The sequence below is a fragment of the Spermophilus citellus genome (assembly GCF_964194105.1).
Source record: "Spermophilus citellus genome assembly, chromosome: 18".
Lineage (NCBI taxonomy): Eukaryota > Metazoa > Chordata > Mammalia > Rodentia > Sciuridae > Spermophilus > Spermophilus citellus.
Genome location: NC_138200.1, coordinates 38,716,450 through 38,735,483, shown reverse-complemented (window position 1 = coordinate 38,735,483; position 19,034 = coordinate 38,716,450).

Sequence of the window (19,034 nt, the reverse complement as noted above, 5' to 3'; positions counted from 1 at the left end):
CTTTCCAGCATGTAGGCTAGGAAAGAATGTAAAAATGGGAATTATTTGGCTGATCAAGTGAAATGTACTAGGGAATTATAAAAATGTAGATGGCCAGACCAAGAAAGAGAGAACAGCTATGATTTCTAGTCTGTCCAGAGGTTTGGAGAGAGTTTGATAATGATCAATGATTGCCCGTTGGAGCTGGTATGGCCTATTAGGTTTAAGTACCCAGGATGGAAATCCTAATCAATCAAACGAGGGGGGCAGTGTGGCCACTCAGACAAGATGAACTTATTTCCATCCAAACCACCACTTCATTTACCAGGAGCAAGGCTTGTTGTGTCTCACTGAGAACTGTACTCTGCTCAAGTTTTGCTCTTAATGAGAATGATCTCCCTGGTCTAATTGGTTGGAGAGTAAATCTCAGTCTGTGTCCCCTGGGGAAATCTACAAATGCTCAGGGCTCATCTCTCATCACCATCTAGGCCCACCCCCTTGAATCCTCCTCACCATCGGAGCTGAAATGATCTATTTAAAATGTGAATCTAACAACTACTATTATCTTTCAAGATCTTTGGAATAAATCCAAATTCCTGATCCTGGACTACAAAGCCCTCCCGGAGATCTGGTCTCCTGATCAGTGATATAACCTCACCTTCTGCCTGTCTCTAGCTAGAAACTTATACTCTAACTTGTGGTCACCCAGGCACCTCTTTTCTTACACACCCTTCTCTGCCCTCCTCACCTGGCTATACCTCTTCATGCTTCAAGACTTAACTCAGATGCTTTTTCCAGCATGCTTTCCTTGCATCTCCACAGTGAGCTACAAGGAAGGCTGTGCTCTGTGCTCACATTCATCTTTCTGCACAGCTCTCTACTTACCATGAAACATCGAAATGGTTTGACTGTGTGCCCTCTTTCTGTATTAGTTAGCTTTATGTCACTGTGAGCCAAATACCTGAAAAGAACCACGTAGAGGAGAAAAAGTTTATTCTGCATCATGGTTTCAGAGGTTCAGTCCTTGGTTGGCCAACTCCATTGCTCTGGCCAGAGGTGAGACAGATCATCATGGAAAAAAGGTATGGCAGAGGAGTGCCACTCAGTTCTTGACAGCCAGGAAACAGAGAGAGCTTGAATGCAAGGAGGCGGGGATAATATCATCCCCCAGGGCACCCCCCAGTTACCTACTTCATCCAGCCACACCCTACTCCCTACAGTTACTACCCATTAGTCCACTGAATGGATTAATGTCCTGATTAGGTTACAACTCTCATAATCTAAGAATTTCACCTCCGAACAGTCCTTCATTGTCTCACACATAAGCTTTCAGGGGAACAACTCATATCCAAACCACAACATCTTCCCATCAGAAATATGTTAATTTCAAGGGCACAGACTATTTTCTCTCTAAACCATGAGCACTTAGCACAAGACCTAGCTTCTTTCTCACTATGTTTCTAGAAAGGAATGATTAATTGTGTATCTCGAAACTCCTGACAGTGCAATATATTTGTGGCCCCTGATTGGAGATCTACTTTCATTAACAAAGGGAAGTACTGGAGTGTTTACCAAACTAATATACATTAACTGGCTGTTGTCCACATTTTCCACTGAATAAAAATCCCTGTGTTTTAAGGATCTTCGCTGTTCCTTGCATCATAATAGGCATTATGTGGGTAGACCAGTGGCCAGGCAGGACACCTGCCCTCATAGGGTTTGCTTTCTAGGCACACAAAGCTAAATATACATGCTATAAGAAAAGTCGTAGGCTTGAGTTTTAATGAGTAAAGACCAAATGCTCCCAATTGAGTTAGGATAAAAGACACTCCAAGTAACCTTGGAATATGGCCAAGATTTAAAAAATTAGAGATTGGGGAGAGGTGAAGAGGGAGGGGGAGATGATACATTCTGTCCAGAGGAATATCATAGGCAAAGAGATTAAAAAAATAAAAACAACTCTGAGCATATTTAGGTAATAAGAGTACCTGTGACTATTTGCAATCTGATCTGAAATCAGTCTTTTCCACCCAGTACTCCCACCTCCACGTTCTAGTCATCCCAATTCTTCTCCTTAGCCTAATGGTTCACAGACTTGGGTGAGCCACAGAATAACTGAGTCTCACATCTCCAGTTCTCACACTGGATTTCAAATTCAGTGGGTTTAGCTGTGCCGATGCTGCAATTAAGGCCATGTTCTAGAACCACTGGGAAACTTCCCGGTTGGCAGCATCCTGAACAGGGTTGGGAGGTGGACCTTGGCACTTGCCCCCAGACTCTGGCCCTTTGGGCTCTGGAGGAACAACTGCCTTTGGAAACCACACCTACCACCCGTCAGCAGTGTGGTCACGCCATGTAAGTGGCAGATTAGGCAGTGTTTCCCCAGCATCCTGGCAAACGAAAGACTAACTTAGACCATCTGGTTCTGTAACACCCTCCTACACCACTGCTTAAAAGCAGCCGAACATATTTTCTCTTACATTTTGTCAATAAAATATTGCTCCCCCAGGCTGTCGGCTTGCCATGTTCCCAGCCCTTCAGCAAACTCGGAGCAGTTAGTGGTGGCAGCCCTTTAGCCCTTCAGACTTTTGTTGCTGATGCTCCCTGACCCGCTCTTCCTGGGGCACATTCTCTAAACTCAGACCTTAAAGTATTTTATTTTTTTTAAGTGGAACCAAAATATATTGAGACCTTTCTTGGCTGCTGTCCCCTTTCTGTCCTGTTAATTTTGCTTTGCCTTATGACAGTGAAAAATCAATGTCTAGCATTTCCAACGGCCAGGTAGAGTGTGTACACATTTATTAAGATTAATTAAAAAGTAACAAATTGTAAAGTAATAACATTAACAACCAGTAGAAAAAGTGTAGACATTTTGACAGTCTTTTTGAATTTCATTAAAAGATGGTGGTGACAAAAACCCCAGAGACGATTTCTACTTTACTAAAGAAATAGGTCACAGATTCAATTACAGTCACTGAAGCATGGACTCAATCTATCATGGCAAATTAAGTACATTTTAGCAACCTACTTTCCTTTAAAAATTTTATAGACACTTTCAGTGGAAGAAGAAAGACTATAGAAAAACGAAAAAAAAATTGCAAAACCACATCCCACCCTTACCGCCCCCCTTCTCAGGCTTTGAGTAAGCATTTGGCTTATTTGCTTTAGGTATAAGACATAAAATCATTAAGAAATACTCAGCTTGCTAACAATTATTACTTTTCCCTCGTTCATGGTTTAATGATGCAGATTTGGAACTGGGAGTGGGAGAAGGCTCCAAATGAGAACCGCTATTCTTCAAAGGGGGGCTTTGTTCTACAGGCTCAGCCCTCCTCCCTTCTCTTAAAAGAGGACTTTTGTACTTTATAGCTTTTATGAAAATTTTGCCTTAGACTCTTAGTAGATACCTTGTGTTCATTTTAGAAAAGATAAATAAGTAAATAAAGAGAAGTTGTCTGGCCCTTGGGTATGGTTTAGCCAAGTGCAAACATTGGGACAATGAAATACCCGTTTGCCCATAGTGAGATTGATTTCATGTTGACAACTGAAATTTATGAGGGGCCTCTTGCAGAGAAGCAGCGAATGTAGAGAATGAGGGGTCCAGGACCTTCTCTTGCCCTTTGATAGGGAGGAACCTGGGGCAAGAACATTGCCATCCTAGGGAAAGAGTCTTAGGAATCCTGTTTGGCATGGCCAGTTTAGGTCTTGTTCCCAAAACACAGTGCTACCAAATCACCTACTCAGCATAGTGCTGGCATTGCTTAATCCAGTCTCACCTTTTCTTCCAGAACTCTTGACTAGCCTTCTCTCCATGCCTCTGTATAATCAGGAACAAGATAAGCAATTTCATTTGCTCCACAGACCAGTGGTAGAGATCCCTCATGCATCTGTGAATGGTCTTGTTGCTACTGTCCAATTCAAGGAGAGCCTCTCTTCACCTGCCTACAAGTGGAAGCCTGGAAAACTGCATTTCTAATTTTAATGACAAAATTGCAGCTCCCTTGGGAATTCGGTTTAACATCAGCTCATAAGATGAAGATCTCATATGGTCAACATCACTCTTCAAACTATGGCAGATCCATAGGTATGCTCTTGCTTGGCAGGATATGTGGGACAGTGAGTCAAGAGCCTATATGTCTTCTTCCAGCCCTGGCTTCTTCAAACTAGAGAGAGATAAAGTAAGGGTGGACTGCTGGTCTACCTGGTATGCTGGGAAAATCCCACTAGAGACCCTGATCCTGGAAGGGGGCAGTGATGATCTGGGAGGTGACATATGGGAACAGAAAGGTAAAAAAATTGGCAGCCAATGGAGGCTGCTCGTTCTCCATGTACAGATGAGACACAGGTTGGTGCTCTTCTGTAGCAGCTATCCCTGCCTTGAATGTGCTGAGGCCTGCCCTGCTGCTCACTGTGTTTAAGGTGGTGGGCTGGCTGCATTTCCTCTATTTACCCTTAAGCTAATTCCAGGTAGAGGTAAAGCCTAGTGTGTCTCCAGAGCTGTAACTTGTATCCACTGCACTGCTGGTACAAAATCCCTCAATACTCAGTTGCATTTATAAATTTATAATATGCACAAAAGTCATATCATGTAATGATTTTGTACTTTATGTATACTTTTACAGTTACTGATTTATGCTTTTTCAACTTTATGATGGTGCAAAAGCGATAGATATTCAGTAGAAATATACTTTGAAATTTGAGAGGTTTTTTTTTTTTTGGTACTAGGGATTGAACCTAGGGGTGCTCAACCACTGAGCCACATCCCCATCCCTTTTTATATTTTATTTTGAGACAGGTATTGCTAAGTTGCTTAGAATTTTGCTAAGTTGCTGAACTTGTGATACTCCTGCCTCAGCCTCCCAAGCCTCTGGGATTACAGGCGAGCACCACTGTGCTGATGAAATTTGAGTTTTAATCTTTTCCTGGGCTCATGTGATGCAGGACTGATGGTCTCTCATGAGGCTGGTCAGTGGCAGCTCCCAGTGACCAGGGGAAAAGACCAATACTCTATGGTGTAGAGTGTTGCTAAGCTATGGTATTCAATCAGCTAAGTGTAGTAAGTGCATTTTGGACTTATGATATTTTCAGGTTAGGATGGGTTTAACATGACATAATCCAATTGTAAATTGATAAGCAAATATGTATTTTGAATTACACTTGGCACAGCCAGCATCTTACAATGAAAGCTCCTAAGGAACTGAGACCAAAAAAGAGCTGTTCCCATCTCAAGTTCACTTGCCAAGTATGGAAAATGCATGCAGTATTTAAATCAAAGTCCTGTCCTCACATATTCTGGTTTAACTCATTTGAAGTGGGCCAAGTATTGGTAGTTAATTTTCAAGTTTTATCAGGTGGTTCTAATGTATAGCACCGTCTAGTATCATTGAATTAAGTAGTTTTTCTTTCTCATTTTATATGTGTATAATTTAAAATAACTTTCAATGTGACTTCCTTTTTTTTTCTTCTCTGTCATTTAGGGAGCAGACAACTTCCAAAACTATCCTTGTTTGTGGAGAAGTATTCTTTACCATTGAAGAGACAAAGATGGTGCTGAGTATGGCGAGTCCCCACAGGGGCCTTGGAGTGTACCTACACATTCCCAAAACTGACAAAGCAGACAGGAAGTGAGGCTGCCCAGAAGAGCAAGTGCTTAGCTTTGCAACCTTCAAGATGATTTTAAACCTCAGAGGTCAATGCTGATAAGGTGAGCACTTGAGATCAATGCTGAGCAATAGGAGGTCAAGAACTGGTGGGAGGATCTCTGGAAATATGTGAGAGACAACTCACAACCTTGGGTAAAAGGCATCTCTCCCTTGTTTGAGTGTTTAAAAGGCACAATCAAATAGTGCACTAAGCTTAGCATCCCAGGGAGGTGGCATAGCAGGATGATTGGGATTAGAGACCTGGTAGCTAATTTGCCTGTATTGAGTACTCTATCACTTGCTAAGTGATTTTGAGCTGGGTACTTAGCCCCTATGCACCTCTCATTCATCGTCTGCAAAACAGAGACTATATTCACATCCACTTCACAGGGTTATTCCCAAGATTAAGTTAGTTAGTGTATGTAAGTTGCTTAGAGTATGTGCTGCTTTCAGAAATATCACCATCGTTATACGTACCATCCTAGGCATTAGGCAGAATAGTTCAGAATAGTTCAGTTGGCTCATTTCTTTGTCTTCAGTTACTGTGTGAGTCAGATTTCCATCACTATGACAAAAAGCTGAGATAAATAAACTTAATAAGAAAAAAAAACTTTGTCATGGTTTCAGATGTTTCAGTGCATGCAGAGTCTGTTGACTCCATTGACTTTGGGAGGCCTTGGCAAAGCAGAGCATCATGACAGGGAGCATGTGGTAGAGCACAGCTGCTCACCTCCTGCTGGCCGGGTAGCCAAGAGTAACAGGAAGGGGCCAGGCTCCCAAGAGCTCCCTTAAGGGCACTGTCCCTAATGACCAAACTTCCTTCCACTAGATCCTTCCAATAGCGCCACAGGCTGGGGTCCAAGTTTTCATTGTGCAGCCCTTTGGGACACATTCAAGATTCAAACTATGGCAATTACATTTTCCTGTCCTAGCTTAAATGATAGGAGAGCAAAAGTTGTATTTCAGGAAAAACTATTGATATCCATCCATAATAACTCCTTACTAACTCACCAGAGTAACATGGAATTAGAACCCCAAGACCTATCCCATTCTACTTCCTGTAGGTGAATTTGCTCAAGTTGCTTTGTGAATTCCAGTTTCATTAAGTGCAAACATGGAAATTCTCAATTTTCCTTGCATCTTCTACTGGGATTCTCCTTAAAGCCTTATGAAACAAATTCTTTGTGTTTATGTTCTATGTATTTGAGAGAATTTCTCATAACTCATTGTATTTAAGCCTCTTGCTCAACAGTTGAGAAAGATATAATTGTTTATAATTTACAGATGAAGAAATGGAGTTCAAGATGTTCATAGGACCACTGCGCTGGTTAAGTGGTGAGTACTTAAGTTTCCCAAGTTCAGCAGTATCTCTATTAGACCCTATGGGCATTGTTTTAGATAAATGGTACATGCAAACATGCTTCCGGAGATATAGCATATGATATAAATAGTATGTTGTGCTTAATTTGGCAATTGTCACTCTGGTATTATAAAGAGAAAGGTAACCTGGGATTGACAAGCTTCAGCCATGAGTCAGTCACTCATCACTCATTAGTACTGAATCTGGTACCCAAACAGTGACCAAATCCTGATATCTAGTGTTGGCTTAGGATGGATATCATACTATTGATTTATTTTATCGTTTACCCTCTTTTTTTGCTGATTAGAGTGACACATTATGGATCTATTAACAGTGATCTTTATCCACGTGGACACTAATTTATTGATATAACACTGAATAAGAGCTGGGGTCAGGGGTAGAAGGAAGAACTCTGCAAAGTAGACTAACCAGAGTTTCTTGCTTGAGTTACTACCTTCCATCCGAGCCTCATTCTGCCTTCCTCTGCTCCTGCTCCCTGAGAAGCTCAACTATCTCTTGATGAACTTGGCATAATATCTGTGCACAGCTGGACTGCAATATGGCTTGAGAAGAAGTACACTCACAGCCTGTGGTGTTAGATGAGCTTCAATTTGTTCAAACGACTCGCTGTGTCAGTCTGACTCCAGGCATCAGTGTGAAAAATGGGAAATTTAGTTACCTATATAGATAGTAATACCAACAGTCATACCTTGAAATTTTGTAATATTTTTCAAGTTGCTACACACATGCACGTAAGGTTTCAGGCAATTCCTTCAACTGTTGGGTGAAATAAACAGGATGACTATTAGGATAGAGTAAATAAACCTGAGACTCAGGGAATTTTGGACTCCTCTTATCCTACAGCTGATCAGGTACAGACATGTGCCTTTCTTGACTCTGTCCTTTTGTGTGGACATTCTTCTACCTGCCCGGAACTGCTGCCGTATTCTTTTCCCTAGAAATAGCCTTCCCTTTTTATTTTGGCTACTCCTGTGCTCTCAACTACAAACACTGGTTTCCTGTGGCAATGTGCTCACCAGGCCCTATTCCCCTGACCAGCCTTGATTGATACAGGGTTGGACATCAGAACCAATGTCAGCCATTGAACGTTTTGAATAGGAAATAGAATGTTTTGAATAGGAAATAGGAGATAGAATCAAGACTTTTCCAGTAATGGAAGCTTAGGCAGGCATGTCCTGTGTTGAACAAGCTGGCTTGCAGGAGAACAGTGGAGCTGACATCAGAGAATCAGAGCTGGGGACACAGGGAGAATTGGTGGCACTGGAATCAGTGGTTCCTACAGTTCCTAAGATGGCAGGCGTTGTCCCTTCTCCCCTAAGTTTCTTTAAGCTGGGGTTTCCTGTCATTTATGTCTCAAAAGTGTGTACCAACACAGTCTCATTTTTCTAAATTAATACAATGACATAATTTAAACCTAAAAATCATCTGGGTTTATGTCAAAAAAAGTCCTGTTTTCCATGTCTGTCCTTGCTCGGTAGTTGCTTAACTAATTCATTGAAACGGTTGTATGCGATTCAGAAAGTTGAATAAGACTGCTAATTAACTAGGCAGGTTATAGCTACCTAAGGTCTCATGGTAGAAATTGGCTCATACATAGATAAGTGATCCTCCACCCTCCACACCAAAATTAGTGGTATTCAAAACCATGAAGATCATGGGTTACAACTTCACATAAGGAATATAATTATATTCCTGAACAGATTTGAATGAGATCGTATTTCTTGGCTTTTCTAATCATGATTACAAATCCTTACTCTGTAGAAGTATTTTTGATTTGGGCCCAGAATATGGAGACAAAGAGACATGTGATGTAGTTCACTAAAGGTTAAAAATTTGGGCTCTGACATTTACCCTCTGGGTAACTTTAGGCCCATTTCTTCTCCTAATTCATCTGTAAAATTCGAGATAATAATAGACTCACTTCCTAAGGTTCAAGAGAAAGTAAAAGAGTCAATATTTGTAAAGTGCTTAAAATAGTATTTATGATATAATCTTTCTACATAAAATAGGCTATTGTTATTATTATTATTCAGCTTTTTATTTTGTAATTATTATAAGCAAATCCTTTCAAGTTGTACTTTTAAGTGTCAAGAGAAACAAATGGGGTCTCTAAAGAGAAGAACCTTTCCGTACACTTCTCAGGAGTTAAAAGTTGCTGAAAAACAGTTGATAAAATTTAAATTTAAAATGATTCTTTGGCAAGAAGATTCATGATGCTACTAAACAGAAGAATGTTAGAGAAAGAGAGATGTAGACAAGGAGTTCCTGAAACGTCCATGCTTAAGAAAAGGATATTTCTAAGAGTTAGGACTTAAGCATGTGATTATGAGTTTGGAAAATTCTTTTTAGTTTGAGCTACCTTTGAGAGCAAAGGTTAACAACTTGAAGGTAGGGACTCACATTTGTTTGTATCCCCAGCACTTAGCGAAGTGCCTGATTCCATGTCATGTTAAATATGAAAACGTCTTTCATTTTTGAATTTCATATTTTGCTATCACAGGATACTGGTAGCAGAGTTCACTAGTGGAACTGAGATGATAGGAATGACAGCCTGACTCTGATGTAGTTAACTAAAGATTTTTCATGCCTGGGAAGGGAAAAGGAGGAAATCTTCACATCATTTTTTTTTTTTCCCTGAGAGCCCAGAAACATTATAGGTACACAAAAGGAGTATCTTATAGTATAACTTCAGCTACTAAGAAAATAATCAGAGCCAATTATTTTTATAAGAGAAAAGTGATTACCATTGAGGTTAAAAGTGAGAGAAAATATTCTTGTGCACTAAGAATTATATGTCTTCTGAGTTTGCTCCTTGTATAATTCCTTTATATCCAACTCTAATAGCTAGTGACTGCCATTTCTATAAAATTGCATGTTTTATTCAGAAAAAAACACTAATATTTGCTCTATGGGCTGATACTCAACAAGCCACATCCAAGAAAATGTTTCTATCTACTGTACACTCACTGTTTTCGAGGTAGGGCTTCCTAATAATATCCATGTGTATGTCACAAATGGCATCACAAAGGAAATGAGTTTGTGTTTTCTCTTGAATCCAGCACTATTAGGCAATGATAGGGATTACATTTCAGAATTTTTAGCTCATAATATATATATATATATATATATATATATATATATATATATATATGTATTTTAGATTTTAGATTTTTGACTGAAAAATTCTTAATGGTTTCCTCTGCAAATGGAGCCAATTACCCAATGCTGAAAACAGGCATTTGGATTCATATATACAATTTAGGATGTGCAAAAATTTCAGTGTGCACTGTGTGGAATGTATTAGTCGAACTTCTGAGAGATTTAAGATTGGTGGAGTAGAGATAATGGGAGAGGGGTGCATGTAAACTGACACTCACCCATTTTGGAAAAACCAATGTAGAATCTGGCTTTTGGCTATTGTGTCTTCCTTACATAGAAACTTAAAACTACAAAGAGAAACGTAGGCCGTGTAATTCTTGCATTTGTGGATATTTACTTTAACAAAGCTTTTTATGCATGTTATTGCCTTTCATTTTAACAAAATCCTTCGAGGAAAGTAGGTCTTACCACCCCAAACACTTGTACTAATGAGGAAATTGTGGCTTGGAGAAATAAGTGGTTGGGGAGGCAGAATATGCTCAGAGGTTTAATTGGATAACCCTTTTCCTCATCGATGTTTATACAAAGGACCTAGCAGGTTTCCAAACCAAATGGGTATTTTAAGTTCTTGGTATTTTTTCCCACTTGTGGCCTCTCAACACTTACCTGCTGTAGAAGTCTGGGCTCTCCGGGGGGTGCTAGGCAATCCCCTGCTTTTTAGTCACCAGGTATCACTCATGCAATGCCTGTACTTTTGGCTTTTAAATTTTCTAAAGTTAATGCCTAAGACCTTCTTCAGAATATTTTCCCAGTGGTTTATTACTCTTTTATGATTATACATTGAACAAGTTTGATCTGGAATTTTTATGAATTAAAAAAGGTAACACATTATAATTTGTTAAAGTCTAGAAAAAGCAGATTTCTCTTATGATTTCCTAGAAACTATTTTTTTTTCTTTTGACTTTCCTTATGGACAATATAGACCATTCACTATTCTTATGAACAAGGATTTAGATGAGATTGGCTTCAGTGTTGAGATGGGGATTAGATTAAACCTATAAACCACACCTATACTCTCAGCTGAGATTAAAACGAACCCATGACCCAGTGTGAGGTGATGAGAGGGTGAGACACAGGTGAGGAAATTTTCAGGAGAGGCACCATTTTCTCATGAACAATATGGTGCAGAGGGACCATGTGAAATCTGGAGCTGCTCAGATTTATTTTGTTACCACAGGGAGAGCGTTTGGAACCATTGAAGCTACTGGGTGATGCTGGTAGATGAACCCAAGACTTTAAGGACTTGGTCCATGATGACATCCTCCGAGCAACCTAGACTTCTGAATTTTTCTTATGTGAGCTAATATTTTATTTGGATTGTTCAAGCTAGTTTGAATGGGCTTCCTGGCTCATTTACGTGTGTATTTGGCCCTGATACAAGTACATGAATAAGCCCTGGTATAAGTACAGGGATAAGCTCCCTGGATAAGTCCTTTCTTCCTTTTCTATCTTTCACCACTCCTGCCCTTGGAGTTTGAGAACTGCAGCCTGAAGACCTATATCCATGCCTATCTCCAGCAGTTTCCTCCTGTGCATACTTGAATAAGTAAATATTCCATATTGCATACTTGTGAGCAATTGATGATACAAAATAATATTTAGCCTACAAGGCTGTTGGGAGAGTCAAATGAGATCATGATTATAAAAATACCACACAAATATTAATTATCCTTCTAAAGAGTGCTAATTTAATGTAGAAACTACCGTCAAGCCCATTTCGCCCAAGTTCTTTCCAGAGATAAATTTATAATGATCTGCTAACAGATCTATAGCCAGATAGAAGCAAGAAGGGTTCTGTGAAAATAGGTCTTAGGTAGAATAATAAAACTCGAGTGTCATAATTATTTTATGTAGGGCCTGACTTAATGCCTCGTGGAATATTCCACTGCATGAAATCACTGCAGACTGTAAGCAGCAGATATTAGGAGGCAGAATTTACTCATTGTGATTGATCATATTAAAATAATTTGGTTCAAAATAGGCATCATTATATCTCATCTAGAATTTCCTCCTAATGTGAGGCAGAGTTTCTGCATGGTAAATTTGCTCAATTGTGCAGCAGCTGTTCCCGAGAGCTGGAGACCCTTGTAATTCCACGGGGCTGGAATTCGAAGGGCTCTGGAAGCTGGGCAGCCTCCCTTTGACCTCACTGGGGAGTGGGCATGCGCCGCAGCTTCTCCCATGTACCCGAGGCTCTCTCTTCTGGACTAACTATTGTCTGCCGCAGGACTGATGTTTTCAGGAAATGCTATTCAGTTGCATAAACAAGTTCAAAACCGGCTCCATTTTTCTCATCTGACGGAATCAGGCTGCTTAACATGGAAAATACATTCACTAGTGCTTACCCCTTTGTGGTCGAATTCATTCTGATGGCCCCATCTAGTGGAAGAAATAAAAAATGCTAGATTTCCCCCTGCTTTGGACATACATATACTCCCCTGAAGAATAAATTCCACTCAGTTCTCTCTCTCCATCTTTCTATATAATTTCTTCTCTTTCTCATAATGTATTTTAAATAAGCTATTTTGAAGAAATGCTGGTATTCCTCATATTTTCAGTATCTACTTCTTTCTTTACTGATAAGAAACAATTGCATATTATTTGCATGCAGAAGTATTAGACAGAAGTCTCTTGATACTTGGAGGATCCAGCCCTCCTTGCTACCACGTAGGCCAAGGTCAGATTGCATTTCTGCACTACTCCCAGCCTGCTGAGTTCTTGTCAGAATTCTAGAACCATAGTTTTTGTTACACTTACAGAGGAGATATTCTCTACCACTTCCCACTTTCACCCTACTTTGTTCTTGTACAAAGAAGAGTGTTCTTGTACATGTTCATAATCACGCATTCATCCCTTGAACGTGTATTTATTCACTATGCTCCCTGAGACATCAGCATGCTAGGTCCTAGGGAAATATTAATGGGCAAAACAGCCACATTCTCCACCCTTATGGAATTTGAACCTCAGTTGGAGTGTACACAGGGTAAATAATCAGACAATATATAATTGCCATCTGTGATAAATCTAGAAAGGGAAATTAAAGGGTACTATGAGACCATAAAAGAAAGACCTGAGCTATGATAACAGTTCTCTCATGGTAAAGGGGCATGTGAGCTGACATCTGAAGGAGCATTTGCCAACAGGACTATAAGTAGGCACAGCAAGAATAGAATCTGTGAGCTAAGAGAAGCATCGTGGTTCATGTAGAAAGAACTCAATAGCTGGGGTACAGACAGAAGAGAAGAGCTGACTACTGATGCTGATGTACGAGTGGGCAGGGCCCTGATTATGTGGGGTCTTGAGGACATGCTAGGAGCTTGACCATCTGACCATGTGGCTTGCAACCATGAAGTACATCAGATGACAATGATTTAGTCCAACCTTCCTCAGCTCTGACTCAGAACACTTGGGGCTTTCTGGGTGTCCTCATCTCTTTCTGGGCCATCAACAAATGCAGTGGGTTCCACTATGCATCCGGGCTTGTTCAGTCCAGCTCTTGATTCACAGCTGCATCATTAGAAGTTGCTGCCTACTTTCTCAAATTACAGTTATGTGTGTACATGCGTGTGCATGCATGTGTATGTGTGCGTGTGTGCAGCAGTGAGCCTCCAAGGTTTACCTAGCACCTGTGAGTGTTAGGTTTGTATGTATAAATGACTATGGATTCTGTCTCTAGGTGATAAAGATGAGTTTGCCTCCTCCAGCGGTCAGCCTGAAAGTTGCACAATACTGACATCTGCTGCTTGTGTGTGGTTGGAGATTGTACCAGGTCAGAGGCCCTCCAGAGTTTAGCCCACGCTGCAAAATGCAGCAAAACTAAATGTTTGAAAATATTGAACGCACACACACACACACATACACCTCCTTTATAATCTTTGATCTTAAATGTGTGGTTTTTCAATAATATGCTGAATACAAGGTTAATTTCAGTATGATGTTTACTTGCTGTCAATATTTGCAGTGGGTCAAAGATGTTCACATGATGGAATGAGAGGTTCTGCTTAGCTTTGCAGAAAAACAACTGACAACAAAGCACATTGACGTTTTCATCTCATATAATAATTCAAGGCATAGAATTAAGTGAATAAAAAGGTCTCATTCAAGATAAAGGCAACTTACTAATGGTGATTTTTATGGATGACTCATAATATTTGCATAGTAATTCATTATTTCTAAAGCTTTTTAAGAGAGAAATTTCCACAATCCTTCAGTCATTCAACCACTGTTCATTCACATAATGAGCATCCACTTTATGTGACTAATTGGTCTAGGCTGTAAGAAGTCTTCTGGTCCTAGGGTAATTAGCAGAGAAGATAGTACAGCTCTTAATTAAGTGTGCTTTGGAATCAGTATTAGCTACTATAAGTGGCTATGTATCCCAGTGTTTTGTGGCCAGGGATAGAAAATATATCTGTATAATAGAAATGTTATGAAGATTTGTTTTAGAGTAAGCATTCACCACAATGCCTAGTATATCCCAAGCTACCGATGGATAATGGCTTCGGGCAAGGCAAAAATTATTTTATTCCCAAATTTCCCAGTTAGAAAAGTTTTAGACAGGTTTTGTTGTTGTTGTTTTTCTTTTTTTCTTTCTTTCTTTTTTTTTTTTTTGCTGCTGCTGTTGTGGCCAAAAGACATGAGAAGAAAAATTTTAAAGGAGGAAAAGTTTATTTGGAGCTCACAGTTTCAGAGGAGGTGAGTCAGAACATCAGGGCAGATGTGCATGGTGAAGGAGAGCCGCTCAGGGCATGGTAACCAGGAAGCCAAGAAAGAGCTCCTCTCATCAGGGACAAAATATGAACCCCAATGCATACCCCCCAAGTGACCTCTTTCCCCCAGTCACAACCTGTCTACAGTTACCACCCAGTTAATCCATATCAGTGGATTAATGCAGAGATTAGATTAAGACTTCCATAATCCAATCATTTCACCTCTAAACTTTCTTGCATGGTCTCACACCCGAGCTTTTGGGGAACACCTCATCTCTAAATGATAACAGAAAACAAATGATATTAAGCTTGAACATAGTTAGTGATGGGAAGGTGATAAAAAAAGAAATAAATATGCAGTTTGTGGTTTGTCAATCTGGGAATATATGAAGGTTAATGGAAAAGAGAAGGTAGGAAGGCTAAAAAGGAGGGCTGGTCCTATTGTCAGCAAACTCTGACATCTGAGAGTAGGGAGGTTGAAGGAAGTGCTGTCCTCAGAGTAATGTTTTAGGGTAGAGGTTGCTGGGACTGGGTGATGGGAAGAGCCAGAGGTGGAAAACAGAACCATCCGTTAAGAGGCACTTACAAGGGTCCTGGACTGAATTCAGTGGGCCTTGAAGCCGACTGGAGGGCATGGTGGGAATGCCCTGGAGGATGGTGAAGAGTGAATCTGGATGACAGGTGGCCTGTTTGTTGTTTATTGATCTTGGTGTGAGATGGTTGCACTGTCACCTACGTGGATTTTATTCCTAGGAAACATAGAGAAAAGCTGTTGATATTGTGTAGAGATCAAGTTCCACTCCAGAGAACTCAGTGTGTCCCAGCAATGCATTTATGTAGGGAACCCTTTATCCGAGGGGGACTTCTGGTGACTGTAAGAACAGCCCCACATTCTTGCTTCTGAGAAGGAGCTGGGGATACTTTGCAAATATGAACTGATTGGTCTCAGACCTGGAAGATCTGGGCTTAGCTTTCCTAAGGAAGTGTCTAAAAGGTGATTCTAGAAAAGTAAAGAGAGTCAGGTTTTAAATGTAGTAAAAATTAAGAGGAATCAAATTAAAAGATGGAAGCTACTAACACATTTAATAAATAAACACAAAACTTTATTGTCTGTGGAAAATACTCATTTCTTATGACCAAAACAGTTTTTTAATACTTATCATAGGGTCATATAAAAAAAAACAAATTGTAAAGTATGGAGACCTTGGAAAAACTCAAACCCAACTTTACAAATCATTTATTAAACTATGTATTATCATTATGGATGTTTTAGTTATTAAGCAAGAAAGATTTTTAAGAATTGAAATGAATTAAATATTTGACTTAAGAAACTAAAGATAACACTAAAACATTCCAAATGAAAGTAAGAGAAAGGGATGAAAAATGTTGATCTTGTTGAGATGGACAACCAAAGTCCAATAATAAACCAAAAATTTCCTCAGAGCATCAAAATTGTGCCCTCTTCCCTGACAGTCTAGGAGAAAATACACAAGAAGAAATAGACACCTTTAGAATAAAACAGAAGACATAACTATAAAAGTTAAGAAATTAGATTAGAAGAAGAAGGAATTTATTTGTGGAAACTTGTCAATGAATTTCAAAATCCAGATTGAGTGGAAAATTCCAAAGAGCATGAATTCTTAAAATAGGCTCAGTCAAGATAAATATCCATACTGTTTCAATAACCAGCAAAGAAATGTAAACAGTATTATGAACAATGTTATGTATAAAAATTTGATAACCTGGATAAAACAGAACAACTGCTTGAATTACACAACCTGTGAAACTAACAGAAAGAAATAGATGATCTGAATAAACCTGTATCAGCTAAACAAATTGAACCAATAACTGATGACCTTCCAAAACAGAAAGCACCACGTTCAGATGGGTTACTGGTGAGTTTGAACAAATACATAAGACACATCGGTACCAATTCTTTACAGTCTCTTACAGAAAATAGAAACAGATGTAATACTTCCCAATGCATTCTGAGCATCCAGCATTACCCTAATACCAAAATCAAGCATTACCAGAAAAGAAAACTAAAGACCAATATTTCCCATCAAAATAGATAGAAATCAATTAATATAATCATCACATCAATAGGCTAATAATGAAAAATTATATGATCATATTAATAGATGGGGAAAACCATTTTATAAAATCTAACATTTATAAAAACTCTCAATGAATTAAGAACAGAGGGAAACTTCCTTAACTTGACAAAGAAATCTAACAAAAACCTACAGTTAATATCAGACTTAATGGTGAGAAGTCAGAAAATGTTGTTCTAAGAGCAAGAGAAAGGCAAAGATGCTGACTATCACTACTCTTATTCAGCTTTACCCTGGAAACCCTAGCTAATGCAATACAACAAGAAAAGGAAATACAATCATGGCAGGTTAGATTAAAAAAAAAAGACAAAAAAATTTCATTCACAGATGCAATGATTGTCTATGAAGAAGACTCCAAAGAATCAACATCAAAAAATTACTGGTTCTATTAAGCAATTACAGCAAGACTGTGGGACAGAATGCTAAGATATGAAAGTCAATTTCTTTTCTACATATCAACAAATAACACTTGAGATTTGAAATTAAAAACATAGTACCATTTATAGTGGCACTCAAAAAGGTGAAACAACTATAAGTCTAATAAAAAATATATGAGATTTATATAAGGGAAAACTGCAATTCTCTGATGAAGGAAACCAATGAAAATTTAAATAAATGAAGAGTAATTCCATACATGAGTAGGAAGCCTCAGTACTGTCAGGATGTTAGTGTTCCCCCAAATACACCTCTCTCTCTCTCTCTCTCTCTCTCTCTCTCTATATATATATATATATATATATATATACATATATATATATATATACACATATACATACACACACATCTATATATAATTAGTACAGACTCAATTTGAATAACATTATGTGATTTTATGGATATTAACAAACAGAATCGAAAATTTATATGAAAAGGCAAAAGACCCACTATAGCCAGCATGGTTTTGAGGAGAGGGGCAAAATCTGAACACAGACCCTACCTATTTTTAAGACTTACCATAAAGCTATAGTAATCAAGAAGGTGTGGTATTAGTAAATTTTTTCTTTTACTAATTCTTTTTACTTATATAAAACTTTAGGATACACTGTGACATAATCACAAATGTATGAATTAGAATTTGCTCTCATTCAGTCCCCAGAACTTCCCCAGTTCCCCTCCCTCTCCCAGTTCCCTTCCCTCTACTCTACTAATCTTTCTTCAATTTATTTATTTATGGTTTTTTTTAAATAAGTGTCTGTGGATAAATTGATGCTAGAATTCATTGTACTATATTCACGTGTGTATATATGAAAGTTTGATTGATTCATTCCACTGTTTTCCCCTTTCCTTATCCCTCCTTTCCCTCAGTCCCCTTCATCTACTCTACTGATCTTTCCTGTATTTGGATGCAATTTTCCCCCTTACAGGACACCAAATGTGCAAAATTACAACAGATTACAACCAAGGCACATTATAGTGAAAATGTGTAACATACAGAATAAGGATAAAATTTTAAAAGCTGCAAGAGAGAGGAATCAGATCACATATCAGGGGAGACCAATTCTTATCTCAGCAGATTTTTTCAATCCAGACCCCCAAAGCCAGAAGATCTTGGAACAACACATACCAAGCTCTGAAAGAAAATGGATGCCAACCAAGAATCTTATATCCAGCAAAACTAAGCTTTAGATTTGATGATGAAATCAAAACCTTCCAAGATAAACAAAATAAAAAAAAATTACAACTAAAAAGCCTGCACTACAGAACATCCTCAGCAAAATGTTCCATGAAGAGGAAATGAAAAACAATAATGAAAATCATGGGAGGAAGGGATTACACTAAAGGAAAAAGTAATCAGAGAAGAAACTAAGTCACGTTAAATACCAAAGATAAACAAAAATGGCTGGGAATACAAATCATGTCTCAATAATAACCCTGAATATTAATGGCCTGAACTCACTAATCAAAAGACATAGACTAGCAGATTGGATCCAAAAAAAAAAAAAAAAGAAAAAGAAAAAAAAAGAAAAAGACCCAACAATATGCTGCTTCCAAGAGACTCATCTCATAGAAAAAGACATCCACAGACAACAGACTGAAGGTGAAGGGTTGG